Raw genomic sequence first — 14991 nt, 5'->3', positions numbered from 1 at the left:
TCCAAAGTGTTATTGAAATTTAGTTGGTAATTTCCATTACTTATTATGATTGGTCACAGGTCAGCCAAATGTTTACACAAGATTTGGCATTTTTATCTTCCTAATGAGTCATTCCCAAGGACCTGGAATAGGCAAATGTTGCCTCATGTTGTTAAAGCCATCATCACAGGATGTAAGCTGCGTTTTGCAAATGACCAATGGTGGTTTTGTCAATGCCAATGGTATTGTTCCAGTTGTTTGGTGATTGTACCTAAGGTGCCTATTACTTTTTGAACTAGATTTGCTTTCTTTTGCCTCAGTCATTCTACTTCTATTTGCAGGTCTTTGTAGTTTTTTATTTTTTTCCTAGCTAGCTTTGCAGGAGGAACCAGTGAGATATATTTAATTCCTAGATATCTAAAATAAAATTCTGAAAGTACAGTTTGGTGTTCTAAATGCATCTGAATTCTAATATTTCTTTTGTCCTATGAAGTATAATGAAAATTGGATAGATTGCATTTAGAAAACGTTAAGTATGGGACTGAGAGAGAAAATGAAATGACCATTCATTTGGATTTGAAGCATAGCTAATGAAATGCTGCAGAGGAGAGAGAGTCTTAAGGAGGCCTTCAGTTTGATATGCTTCATCTGTAACGATCTTGCTATGCTGTATCTTTAATTTCTATAACACCGGGATCAACACATTTGATAAGTGTCAATGATGTAAAAATATACTATTGTAAAAGAAAGAAATTAACTTTCTGTCAGTGAATTCACACATGTTCTGTACAACATTCTCTGAAATTTGTTTTCCATTTCTGTATCAACAGCTACCCATTTTAGAACAATAACTCTTAAATATCTTCTGGTATATAGTAATAGAATTCATTGTGCAGCAGAAACTCAAGCAAATTGCAACTGTCCTAGCATACATAATTTATTGTTTCATAATCTTCATCTAATTTATGGTTGTTGTTTTTTTAATACAGCTAATATTCTTTGTATAATAATGGGTCAATGATATTTTGCATTAATTGCAAAATATAATTGGAGATTGTAAGAACATTTGAAACTTCTCTGGAACTATCAAATATGGAATTATTTGTGGAATTATATTATATTATATTACATTACATTACATTACATTACATTACATTACATTATATTATAATCATTTTAAAGATTATCCTCACTTGTCAGAAATTCAGATGAATTCCAAGCAGCTGTGCCCTCCAGCTGTGCTAGTTGGGATTTCTGGGAATCTAAGTCCCAACACATCTGTTGGGACTTAGATTCCACATCCAGGTGGAAAAACTCCAGAAAGATGGTTATGCTGTAAGCACGTTCCTTTCTCCTTTTTTCATCTTAGAAATTTTAAACAAAAACTTATTCATGTCTAGCATCAACAATTAAGGTTTATGAGACAAAGAATGCACAATTTGAAGCTTCAGGCCACTTATAGCAACCAAAACCTTGCATACAGTCCTGAAGGATTTCCAGATACCTCTCTGAGTTGTAATATCTAATGTGATACTATTTATCTACAACAAAATATAATACGAAGAATAATAAATTAAATTTATTTTTAATTTAATCACATTAACTTGTTTCCTGGACCTGTCTATTTTTTTAAAAGTCTATCTCCTGGATTGGCATTCAAAAACCCCCAAAATATCATGGTTTTCTATGCCCATATTGTCAAAGTAATACTGGCTCGAAGCAATACTATTGAAAAATGTGATCAATGCTTGCTATAATGTTATAGTCCTCTATTTGACCTTGAGCCAGCCATTTGATTTGTCTGGTTGGCAGTTCCTCTTGGTTCTGTGGACATAGTATTTCTTTTATTTGACTTGTTTTGCTTAAATATCTACGTCTTTGTAATGGAGAGGTTTCTTAATGTGTGTACATGCCCAGTGCCTAACACAATGTGATCTTGATCTCACTGGAGCCTTTAAGCACCAGAGCATGACTGATAGGTTATCTTTGTAGGCAGCCCAGTATGAAAAATTATAGATAGCTCAGATGAAAACAAAGCAATACTTGTCAAAATAATTCTGAGATGCAGTTAAAAGCAAACATCAGCAATATCTGTGCCCTTGGAAAATATAATATTAGTTTATAGTCGGCAGGAAAAAGTAAATGGAAAGTTTCCATTACCTCTTTCCCCCTTCTGTGAACCTAAATACTAGCTTATAAACAATAATGAATTTAGCAGAGGGTTTTATATTGCTCTGTCACATATTTTGTTTTCCATGCAGGCAGAGAGGATTTCTCCTATATAGCTCCATGTATCACTGGACTTCCACTATTTTGGCTGATCCAGGCTACTCAGACAGGGAGACATGAGACGAAAACCATGTCTTGAGAGTACCTCATATAAATGCAATTACCAGGACATGCTTGTATCATTGTTAAATGGAGGAAAACTTACCATGGTTCGTTATCAATATTGGCAGGGCCGGATTTTCCTATAGGCTAACTAGGTTTCAGCCTAGGGCCTCAAGATCAAGAGGGGCCTACATTCAAATTGTTAGCAAAATTAAAATTACACTTTCACTATAGGTGAAAGGGCCTCATAAGTGGAATAGCCTAGGGCCTCTTTTCATCTAAATCCGGTCCTGAATATTGGTATGAGACCATTTAGGGCGTGTCAAATTTTTCAACTTTCAATTTCCAAACATTAGGAGTGCTCAATGCCTTGGGGATTGTAAAAATATTTTGGTTACTTTAATATAATTTAGATGTGTTTGGTAAGTAACTACATAAATGCCATAACTTTTTAACATTTTGTTCGTTTCAGGTGTAGCATACACATTTTCTAAATATTATCTCCTGGAACAGAATATGCACATTAATATATATGCACATTAAGAATTAATTGAACTAATGGATGAATCCATATTAAATTTATGCCACATACATAAGGGACTTTGTTTTGACTCTATTTTTAATAATTGCTGGCTCTCAGAACTACATTTTCAAAACAAGGCATCCGAATAGGATGCCACAGATCACTGCACTGTTGGATCTAAGAAAATCTAATAAAGGTGGCATTTGCCAGGTAGACAAAGAAGAAATATAGTATTGGCAGTTTGGAAATACTGAGTATCTATAAATCTGAGATTTATGCATACCAGTTTGGAAGCAAGTGTTATATCATTCAGTGGATTTACTTCTGAGCAGCAAGAATTGAATTACACAGTTACATACTGTAGCTAAATGAAGTCCTTTGGGGCAAGAGACAAGGGATATTAGCCATTCATTGCCACCAGCTGCAGGCATTTCCGCTGTTGCTTGCTGCCAAAAACTGGAGTTTTCTAAAGAAAGGCAGAAGAGATAAATCCTTGTTTCCTTCTTCTTTGTAATGTACAAAAGCAACTTCTCCCTTCGGTGCCAGATTGGTTCATAGATTTTGAAAGTGGATGTTGATCTAGATAATTAAGTTAGTATTAAGGACCCCTTCCCAGGTGGGTCTATGACAATTTGCCATGGTCAATTCACCATGGCCCACTTGCCATGGACACAGCCAATTCACCACAGTCAACTCGTTGCAGGACAAGAGTTATGCTAATATCAAAAAAAATAATGAAATTAGAATAATTAAAGAAAGAATGCAAAAGGAGGGACAGAATGAAATGTGAATGGCAAAAATTAAAATATTTTTTATTTTAAATAATTAAATAGAATTGTTAAATTGTCTCACAGTGAGTTGTCCCAAGGTGAGTTGGCCATAGCAAGTTGTCCTGTAGTGAGTTGGCCATGGCGAGTTAGCTGCAGTGAGTTGGCTCTGGCAAGTTGTCCCATTCTGTTCCCAGGTACGCCTTCATTGATCCTTGCAGCAGCACTAAATTATAGGTTGTTGATTAGCAAGAGGGGATGCTTGGTTAGGAATCCATATCCTTTACCACTTTTATATTCCTGAGAATTTATATCTGGTCCTTATAATTAAGAAACTTATTAATCATTTTGTTGGTAGATTGGTTCGTTTTATGCTTAACATTTGTCACAACTAAGATAAGTAACTTTAGATTTGATATAGAAAACCTAAGGATGATATTTCTTGGGAAATATTTATGTTCAGAGCAGCCTATCTCTTCATGAGCACTTAAGGATACTGTAGAGGGCATAACATGAGATTATCCCTACAGCTCAATCAGTTCAAACTAAATATTTTAGTTAATTCTATATTGGATATTCTCACCATGACAGGATAACAATGGTCTGGATGTGGGAGGAAATTCATTGCACAGGAATATCATTTTGCAATGAATCTAATATTACCATGTTTTCTTTCCTCTACAGGATTGCTGGAATGAAATATTAAAGTTATCATATGACCAACTTTTATGACCTATGCCAAAAGGGCTCTTCTGAGTACAGAGACAGTAAATATATAGATCTTATTTGTTAGCTTATATCAGCAAATTCACAGTAGCTAGGATAAATTCAAGTAACTATACATATATAGAGTGATGTGCAGTAGTGTAATTTCCTTAGTAGGATAGGAAAAGCCCACACCTATTATTTACTGATGGACAATTCAATTTCTATTATATTAAAGATTGCTTTGGGTATGAATTAAATTAATAATCTCAAAGTACTTTTTTCAGGCTGAGATTAAATCTTTTATGTGGGAGCCATTAAAACAAAATTCCTCCATAAATATTAATTGCCAAATCTTGACCTAACAATGCAAAAAATGGGGAATGCATTATTTTTTCACTGAGTTAAGCATATGTACTTAATATTTGCTGGAACCAAAGCAATCTCTTTAAGAACATCTGCCAAATGTCCAAGTAAAAAGTGACCCAGCTAAAAAAATAAAGTGTACCCAATTAATAACAAAATGATGCACCAGAAAGAGTGATCTCTTATTAGGTGAGAATAAGGTAAGGACAACAAACAGCAGCATTGCAAGCCCTCAGGTTAAAACCACTCATTCAGCAATCTTTCAAACTTGTGTTGGCACTGAACAAGGGAGACGTAGGACACATCCTCAGAGTTGTGGTGGTCATATCATCTCCATGGTCACATGATGTTGATTCTGGAACGTGCACCTGGCTCATGATTAGTGTTGCAACAAGATGAGGTTACGTGATTACAATTTTTGATGTTTTCTGCCAGCTTCCCATAAGCAAAGTTAATTAAGAAGCAGACTGGAAGTTAGAAGCTGTGATCGTGTGAAAATAAAAACTGCCAACCCACAAAGAACCTATAGAAGTCCCGCAGCCTAGGACAAACTGGCTGCCCAGGACAGCAACCAGCCTGGCAGGAGAAGTATTGCAGTCACTTGGAATTGGCTAACAGGATAGTAGAAAGTATCAATAAAGGAGAATATTTAGAACTCAGGATTGAAATGAAGGGTACTTGATGCTCACTGAGCTTAGTTGTTTTCTTGCAGATGTTTCATTGCCCAAACTAGCTAGCATTGATGATGTTACCTAGTTTGGGTAATGAAACATCTGCAAGAAAACAACCAAGCTCAGAGATCACCAAGGCCCCCTCATACGACAAAGTGCTGGAGAGAAACCATTCCCTCAAAAGAGTTTAATATAGTTGGAATTGGAAAGTAGTTTTAAAACACAGATAGGCAATATCTTTGCAAATGTTTGTGAGTGAGAAATAGACAAATTGGTCTATTTGGAGCCAATTGGTCAAATTGGAGCCAGTTTGGTCTAATAATAGAAAAGGCACCAAGTTACAAAGCAAGACCTTGAGTCTAAGTCTCACCTTAGCCATGAAAGCCAGCTGGGTGACCTTGGGCCAGTTACTCTCTCTCAGTTCAGCTTGCCCCACAGGGTTGTTGTTGTGGGTAACATAGGATGAGGAAGGCGTGAGAAAGAAATAAAAAGAAAAAGAAAGAAAGAAAGAAAGAAAGAAAGAAAGAAAGAAAGAAAGAAAGAAAGAAAGAAAGAGAAAGACAGCTTGTCCCTACACTCAGGAATTGGTGACTGATTGGATTTTGCTTGAAGCAAAAACAGAAGAATGGGATGACAGTTTCCACCATGCTAATTAAAACCTCTAGGATCAAAATATTAATTATGGGGAATGGCAGCAATTGCGATATTTGCAGACATAAAAATTCAAATTGTCTAAAAATTCAAAGTGACAGGATCATATAATCATAACCTTTTCACTTATTAAGATGTGCACCTCACATGCATGTTAAAAAGGGGCAATTTTTTGATTGTGCAGTTGCATTTTTAATCTTGACTGAATCTTTTTGACACACTCATACACACACACATACACCACAGATATTCCTGTCCTTAAAGGGATTTCCAGAAGGTCCTCTTTGATGTATGAGATTTCCCAGATTCTGATAGTGTTGAAAGCATTAATCAGAGCATACCATTAGCAACATTAACCTTAGCATGTTTTCATCCTCCAGTATGTTACTTTGGGTTTGTTCCTTCCTGCTACAAAACTACAATGGAGAGGAGAACTTTTTCCTCTGCCAAAGGGAAGAGGTTGAGGAAAGTCTCTTTGGGCTAAAGGCTTTCATCCTTGAGGTAGAAATAGGGAGGTGTCTGAATTAGCAGCTCTGAGTGTGAATGTGGCTGTGGAGGCTTGTCTATGCTCTGATAAAATATGTAATGCCCAGACAAAGCTGGTTGCTTTTCATATCTGCATGCTCACCAAATAAAACCAAATGAAAAGAGAATGGAAGGAGGGCAGAAAGTGGAGTAAAGATAATGAAATCAATTTAATGGCTCACCAATACCTCTCTATCAAGCAAAGTAGAACATGTCTTTTATTCTTTATTTCTTCCATGCATGTGTTTTATCTTTATGCTTTACCTTCAAACATTTAGCTGACAAAAAAATAAATAAACACATGGGCCATTGTTTTTTGCCATGTTTAATGCAGGAAACAGGTTTGTTCTCATTGGCATTACCTCAAGGCTTATTGCAAAAATGACAATTCCCCATTGTTCTTAAAGGGCATTTACCTCCATGGTGGTTGTAATTAAACAATTAATCAGCCTTGCAAAGTTGCATGTATAAACAGTAAAAGAGATTTCATCTATTCAACAATGGAAAAGTTCTTTGAGAATCAAAACAGTTTGGAGTCAGCTTAAACCAATTATCCAGTATAAGTGCAAAGAGATAAAAAGCAGGATTGTTTTCTTCAGGACACACAGTTGAGTATTTTCTAGATATAGAATGATTTGGGCAAATAATTATAGATCTTCTAGACATTATTTGAGCAACTAGATGTATTTAAGGTGATGAAGATAAAGATGTATTTAAGGTGATAAAGAAATGAAATTCTGTTCTAATAGCACAATAAGCTACCTTTGCTTTTCAACTACATTTTCAGCCATGAAATATCAGATAATATGATTCCTAAGGAAAAGTATCATGATATTCCACAGCGCTATTACTCAGCCTTGCAATCTGATTCATTGGGATTTCAGCTTGTTTTGTCCACAGTGCTACGAGTTCTGTTCCATCTGAAAGGCATTTGCTTAACAAGTCAGGCATAATTACTTGGATATTGCTGCAAATTGGACACCTGATGTCCTCATTCTTACATATACGATATCTATGAACCCACCACAAACCCTCATTCTGTACATACTGAATAACAACGTTGTATTTGTAGCACTGTTTACAATTATAGTTTTGTTCAAATATATAACAGATCTTGGTTCTTTATTTAATTTTTATTTCTGCACATTCTCTTAAAGCAGTTTGCTACAACTCCTGGCTAAGACAACCAAAAGTGGCAACATTAAGTTTAAAATAAAAGTTGCATTTTTGTAATAGAAAAAAATGCTACTTAAAATGTAGTGGAAACAAGTCAATAGCTGCCTTCATATCTCTGTTTTATTGTCTCTGGCCCAAACAGTCCTTACAGGCTGCCAGGATGTCTATACCTGAGGAAGAACTGAGCATTTTTAATTTATAATTAGGTTTTGCTATTTATTCATTCCCCAAAAGGGGTAGATATTCTGAGACTTAAATAAATTGAGAGAACAGCAGGTGCATTCACGTCAACAGTTCTCTCCATGCAGCTGCAGCTTTCATGATTAACACTGGCATGGCTTATAAATCAAAGTTGCATTGATCTTGGATGCCACAGTACATCTATTTCATGTTACTCAAATGGGCTTCCTGCAAGGATGGAGTTGGCCCAATTGGATACCCTACTATATATAAAAGGACAAGAAAGAGTTCTTGAATATCCGTTCTAGTCTCTTTACCTGCTTCATTGCAGGTGGGTTTTTTGTCTGGAGCCATGAAAAGAAAAAGCACACAATTAAACTACGTGCCATCATCCTCTGGCTAATGCAAAGTATTCCTCCTTTTTTGTCTGAAGAAACCATTTCATTTTATCAAAAGGCTTTAATGGCATATTCTTCCAGTAATACTGGAAATGCAGCAGTAAATTGGATTGCTTAATTTTAAAAGCAAGTAGTTTAGTTTGCACATAATTACCGGAGAATGAAACTACTGAACTGAATAAGTTTTATTTCAGAATCAATGTGAATTGTGTTGTACTGTAAGAATGACAATCCATGTGAGTTTTATATTTATTGCACTTTATAACAAAATATTTCCAATTATGATGGCTTCCCATAGCTGTTGCTGGCCAGGAAAGCAAGAAGAAGGTTGGTCTGAGGCTAGAAAAGGATCTGATACTGATGGTTCTTCCTTACAACTGCACTAGTGTTCTGTACTGAGAACAATGTATGAGAGCGCAGGCAAGGCGAATTAATAATAACTTTTATTAACAACAACAGCTAACATCAGACCCGCTCAGTGCTGAGGACCTTGGAGAGCGGGGCAGCTTCTGAGGCACTGACAGTTCTTAAATATACCGAGCTGTCTGGGCCAATCAGGACATGCCCATTTCCCACCGGCAGGTAGCCATCGATCGGGCCAATCAGCTGCTCCATCCTTGTCACGTGTGTGGCCTCCAGATGCAACACACTAGTATGCCACTTTCATGGCTGTGAGGTGATACAAAATTAGGCTGGCATACTAGATGCAGCCATCAATGTTGAGTCTTATTCTGAACCAGTTTTTTAAAAAAAATCAATGAGCAACACTACTGTTTCACTTTTAATTAGGAAGATGTGAGGGAAAGCAAGTGATGTATCTCCTGCCTGTGGGGAAAAACTCTCCACAATTGGCATTCCCTGTGGGTTAAGGCTGCAATTTCTCAGCAAGAGAAATTAATACTTTCCAAAAAATTTCCACTGCTAACTCATAACCATTTAATATGACAGGTTGACTTTAATGCATGATGTCTTACTAGCAGCTGTGAAAACAAACTGACTTCATTTGTTTTGGGCAATTCTTTGGCCCAAAGTGTGTGTAGCAGGAGAGGAGGGTGAGTTATTTGTGTGTGAAATTTTTTCGTTCAATTAAGAATGTTGAAATGAAATTTGAATTCAGTCCCTTAAATTTTAAAGGAAAGAAATATTTTGCTATGTATGATAAACAGTCACTCAATAAACACATGGCAATGTCCAGAAAGACCTGGGCATCAGTTCATCTTGTAATTGAGACCACCTGCCTTTGAGCATCATAAAACTGGTGTATAAAACCATGCAGAGAGATGCTAATAATTAACTGTCCTATATTATTGTAGGTCCTCTTCTTGGGACTTGCCACAGCCGAAGTTGCTGGAAGTCTTTAAATGCTTTTTCTCATCAAGAAATAGAAAAAGAAATGGTTAGTTCTTCAGGACAACACAATGTAGGGCAAAAGATTTTTCATAGTAGTGTGGCTATCACAGGTTCAATTTCTATACATACCTATACATTCAATTCAATGGTGAAATGTAAAATTTGTTACTACCGGTTCTGTGGGTGTGGCTTGGTGGGGGGGGTAATATGACTGAGTGGGCATGGCCAACTTTTTTTTTTTTTACTTTTAAAACCATTTTTTCTTTTTTTTAAAAAAAGCCTCTGATGATCCTAGCTGATTTGCCTGATCGGCAGAGGCTTTCTTTCTTTTTTTTTTAAAGCCTCTGACGATCGCAGCTGACTTGCCTGATTGGCAGAGGCTTTCTTTTTTAAAAAAAACCTCTGATTATCCCAGCTGAGCCGCGCAATCATCAGAGGCTTTTTTATTTTACTTTTAAAAGCATTTTTTCGGCCAATGAGGTTGTAAAAAAAAGCCTCTGATGATTGCACGGCTCAGCTGGGCAATGGAGGGGGGCAGGGATTTTTGCTACCGGTTCTCCGAACCACCCGCCTCCATCGCTACCGGATCAGGTGATCCGATCCAAACCGGGAGCATTTCACCCCGATTCAATTTCAATCCATATTTGACCTAAAGACAAATGTTTATAAAAATACCTCATTGTGGAAAAATATTTTTGCAGTTGTAGTCAGATTTTGAATGTGAAATAGGTCATTCAAATTATGACCTTCCCACCCTGCCCCTCTCCCCTCCGTGTTGATTTTCTGTTTATATTTTGACTAGTACTTTGAAAATAAAATGCCACATTTAATAAAAGAAAAATGATGGTGAATTTAATGCAATTCATGTATAAAGCTAAGACAAGGTAGTTTAAATCACATTCTCAATTATTCTAAGTGAATAATTGGAAAGTTAAATTGGGGGAAAATTAGTCTTCCTTTGTAATAAATATAGCATCAGATATAGCTTTCTAAGCTCAAATGAAAAAAAATGAACCAGACTATGAATATGCGTGACACACACACACACACAGAGAGAGAGAGACTTGTTTTACATATTTGCCTTTAAAAACCTTTATTATATGTGGGCTTTGAGTACAGAATCCTCATGTGTAAGCAAATGTATTCGAAACACGTAACGTGCTTATATTTCTAAAGCAGGCTCATAAATAGCAGATTGGTCTTGCAAAGCATTTGCAGAGAGGGCTATTCAGGAGGGGAAAGTAGAATTCTAATAACCACAAAGCTCCCACATCTCATCACCTGCAAGTTTCTCTAAACACATTAAACTACTTACTGCTGAGGCAGTGGAATAGTCAAGGGCTCCCCCCCCCAATCCACACCATCTTTTCACAAGGGACAACTAGCTGTTGCAACTGCTTGCTAAGTGTGCTCATGGTAAGAAACCAGCAGACAAAAAGGAGAAAGGAATCTTATTTCTGTCATAGTCCCATCAGTGGGGAAAGCATCGAGACCAGAACTGGGGCTGGGGGCATATTCCAATAGAAAGCTAGAGGATGGTTTTGGCTATCTGTCAGAACCTCATCTGAGAGGGATACCATTAAAGCGCAAAAAGCTGCCCCCCACCCCGCTTCTCCAGGAACCCATCTCTAGATCATGCTTGAGTGCCTGATCCATCAAGAGGTGGTGATGGACCTAAAGGTTGACAAACAGAATGCTGCAGCAGAAGTGTCATATTGAACAACTTGCCTCTCAGCCCTTTCCTCCATGGGTGACTAGGAGATTATCAGAAGTTTGTTCAGCATGAACTTCGGCTGTTGATGGGGCATGGGGTGCAAACTGGTGCAAAGGCTTCCTGATAAGGATCCTGTCTATTTGCTCCTGCCCACCTAAATCACCCACAGTGCTTGATCAACAAGAATGGGGTCACTGAGGATCAGGGGTGGGTTCTACTTACCTTTACTATCGGTTCGCAATGGGGCCGCATGTGCATGCTTACTTCACTCGCGTGCACGCACGGTCTTCTGCACAAGCGCAGAAGCTTCTGCACATGCGCAGAAGCATTTTGATGACATCAGGGTCAGTGGGCGGAACCTCCCACCAGTTTTACTACCGGTTCTATAGAACCTGTGAACTGGGGGCAACCCACCACTGCTGAGGACGCCCATCATTCCAAGATCCCTTGCATGACTTGCTATTCTTGTTGCCATCTCTATTGATTGCATTGGGTGAAGGAATCGTCATTCAGTCATACTCACTGTACACAACCTGCTGACAAAGCTGTTGATGTTGTTGTAGATTTGGGACTGGAGGGAAAATATGATTTCAAGGGGCCCTATTTCTGTATTTATCACTGCATGAACCTCTCTCGGTCTCTACCTCCTCTAGGCCACTGGAAGGGAAGGGGGTTGTTTGCATCAATTGAAAGTGGCCAATAGGAATTGGGCAGATACCATCCACTGTCAAGTTATCTGGTTCATGGTAACCGAAGCACTCCACATCATGCAAATAGCCCGGAGAACAACTTTATTTCAAAAGCCCACAACTGGCTGGTTTCCACAGAGGTTGGAGAATGAAAGAAAGGCTGTTGTGTGAACACAGGCAACATTCAAAAGGTATTAAGAGGTGCCCAGTGTTAAGCTAAAAATATGCATCTTTAAATATGTTATGTAAATATTATGACCCTTAGCAAAAACATGTAACAGAAATGCAGGTGCATGGAATGAGAGTGTCTTTGTGTGCCTGTGTGGGTGGATGTGTCTGTGTGTATGTACATGTTATTTAAGAGTCTATATACCTATATTAATTACTGCAATATAAAAAACAAAGCATTATTTCTAGGATTGCTTCATATCATGCCTTTAAAATACATTCAAAAGAAAAAAAGGGAAATGCTTGTGTCTATATTAAGAAGAAACTATATATCATGAAATTTTCAGAATTTTTCTAGTATCTGGCCAGAGGAGTAGATGCAAATATCTGTAACACTCATATGATTTTCACATGTTCTTTTAGAAAAAGCATGTGAATATTTTGTTGGATGCAAGTTTATTTAGTAGAGAAAGAACCATATGTCAATAAATTATATTAACTATCTATATATGTGTTTATATCTTGATGTCAGCAATAATTCTCATTGGCTCTCCATTAACCTGTACAGTAGGTACATTTCTTTGCTTTCTTTGTTTATACAGAGAAACTTCATCAAACAGCCCTTAATGTAAAATAGGGAACCCTGGTGACAATTTATATGTATTCAATTGCATTTTATAAAATATTTTTTTAATGATCCTGTCTTTCTTCTTTTACCTGCAGGCCACTGACTGAATATGCAGTTTAAATACTGCATGACTAAGCAAGCAATCCACATTCACTTCCTATCAACTTCCCCTATGTTATTCAATCCACTGAAGGGAATTTTTTATCCTTGTACAGTTGCTGCAGGTAGTATATATACACAGTGAACTGAATGTCTGGAACTTTATAGGTTAGTATTCCTGGAGTGTAAAGTGAATGAGCACATTCATGAAATATTCATTCACATGGTTTTGAAATGGCATAAAGCCATGACTGTCCTGCTTTGGATCTTATGCAGAAAAAAACTTCAGAAGGCATAAATCCTAGTGTTTATCTTCAGAAAATCTGGTTGTGGATGAGCATGGTCAATTGTATCTGCCCTTTTGTTATATCTTTGTAGGAGAATATCTATAGTTACAATCCATAATGAATAAACTCTTATTGTGGCCATGGCCATAGATCCCAGAGTTGGGATAGGAACTTTTTGTTTGGAAATGATTTCCTACTAAGGTTCACTAGAGCACAACAAAACATCAGTAATGACATCCTAAGTGGTCTGTTGCTGGGTTAAATTTGTGTTTCGTTGCTATAGAAGCCTTTGTTCTCTCTAGCTGATCCATAAATGCATCTAGAAATAATACTAAGTTTTTGTCTTTTAGAAGAGGCCAGGGGGTAGGAAGGATTAGATTTAGGCAGGTATCTCTGGATTGTTTCATGAAATACTGTAGAACATGTATCTTCTTGCATGAAGTGTTGGTAAGTAGATCCCATTGCAGGAAAGGGAGCAACCAGATGCCTGCTGAATGTCAGCATAATTTTCATCTGTTGCAGACCAAAGGCTGGTGGTATGGGAAATGATGGGGGGGGTCACTTTCCTCAATCCAAAGGAAAGAGTAGGAAATGCACAAACAAGTCTCATTCCTGAAGGTGAGGAATGGAAAATAAACAATAGCAATAGCAATCTTCGTAAAAGTTCTCTCCTGCAAAGGGCAAGGGAATAAGGCATTTAAGAATGTATCACAAGTCCTCATTGCTTTGTGATGTATGATGAAACTGCAGAGAGGGCTCCCCCCACAACAGCCTTCATGCACGCTTTAATCTGCTCTTTTGTTTTCAGATCAAACAAGCTTTGTTAACCTGCCACAAAGGACTACGTAGTCTGATGTTCCACTGTGAATATTCCACTGCATTCTTTTTTATGAGTTCACTAAATGACAGTACTATTAGAAGGAAAGAGCACCGTAACAGTGTTTCACAAACAAAAAGGTTATTGCATTGACCTTGCTTATTGCTAAAGAAGGGCGCAGTTATTCACAAGGTTGCTGTTGTGGGGAAAATAGGAAGAAGGACTATTGTGCATGTTTGCTACCTTGAGTTACTTATAAAAATAATCAAGGCATAATATAAATACATAAATGTGGGTCATTTAAAAACAATCTGTTAAAGCAACAATAAACATATAAATAAACATGTACCTGTTCCATCCTGGTTCATCTAATCCAAATCTCTTCTCCATTCCTTGGTGTTCCTCTTGGCTCATCAAATGGGGGTCTTTCAACACCTCCCACCCCAACAAAGTCACTGATGCTTTTCTTTCTGATGATCTTGCCAACCTCTCTCACGTTCCCTCTTAGTCTGCTAGGCACTGTGCCTGCTTCGTGAATACTACCAGCTGTTTCCATTTCTTCCACCATCTCATTGATGTCAACCAAAATGCCTATTCTCTTGTGCCCCTAAGTTGCTGCCCTTCTCTTTTATCGGAAGAAGGGAACTCCTGCCTGGCAGAAGACCAAAATATATGTGTGTGTTGAGAGGGGAGGAACCATTCCTTTCTATTATAGTACTTTTCCACCTTTTGGCAACATTTTGATAGCTAGGGCCATGTTTACAGTATTTTATTTTATTTTATTTTATTTTATTTTATTATTTTATTTTATTTTATTTTATTTTATTTTATTTATTTTATTTTATTTTATTTTATTTTATTTTATTTTATTTTATTATTTTATTTTATTTTATTTTATTTTATTTTATTTTATTTTATTTTATTTATTTATTTTATTTTATTTTATTGATGAGACCAGGCATATAGA

General features: G+C 37.0%; 1 long non-coding RNA gene across 1 annotated transcript in view; it reads left to right on the top strand.

Annotated features, from left to right (window-relative positions):
- LOC117655821 (uncharacterized) overlaps positions 1-14369 on the top strand; it is a 38177-nt gene extending 23808 nt beyond the window's left edge. Inside the window, exons 3-4 of the long non-coding RNA XR_004588797.3 lie at positions 11990-12216; positions 12917-14369. This is a non-coding gene — a long non-coding RNA (uncharacterized LOC117655821). The remainder of the gene's footprint in view (positions 1-11989; positions 12217-12916) is intronic.
- The last annotated feature ends 622 nt before the right edge of the window (positions 14370-14991 follow it).

This window comes from Pantherophis guttatus, chromosome 7, assembly GCF_059756535.1.
Source record: "Pantherophis guttatus breed Tessera chromosome 7, ASM5975653v1, whole genome shotgun sequence".
In the NCBI taxonomy this organism is placed as follows: Eukaryota; Metazoa; Chordata; class Lepidosauria; order Squamata; family Colubridae; genus Pantherophis; species Pantherophis guttatus.
Note: the sequence above shows the minus strand (reverse complement) of the source record. Positions and strands in the feature narration are given on the sequence as shown.